Raw genomic sequence first — 213 nt, 5'->3', positions numbered from 1 at the left:
TTATAAAAATTGAAATAAATGATAAATAATGATTCTGATTGTTGGTTATCATTTTTAATAAGCATTAGGAGGCAACCAAATGAAATTTGAGGAAATTCCGATAATAGAAAATTTTTTCGAAAAAAAAAAAAAATTCATGAAATCCTCGGTCATCGCAAAATATTTACCATATTCTGTTCGATAATCAACGTATATTTAAGAAGGAATCATATC

This window comes from Harmonia axyridis, chromosome X (genome assembly GCF_914767665.1).
Source record: "Harmonia axyridis chromosome X, icHarAxyr1.1, whole genome shotgun sequence".
NCBI classification, from domain to species: domain Eukaryota; kingdom Metazoa; phylum Arthropoda; class Insecta; order Coleoptera; family Coccinellidae; genus Harmonia; species Harmonia axyridis.
The sequence above is the reverse complement of the archived record's forward strand: the minus strand, read 5'-3'. Positions refer to the sequence as shown.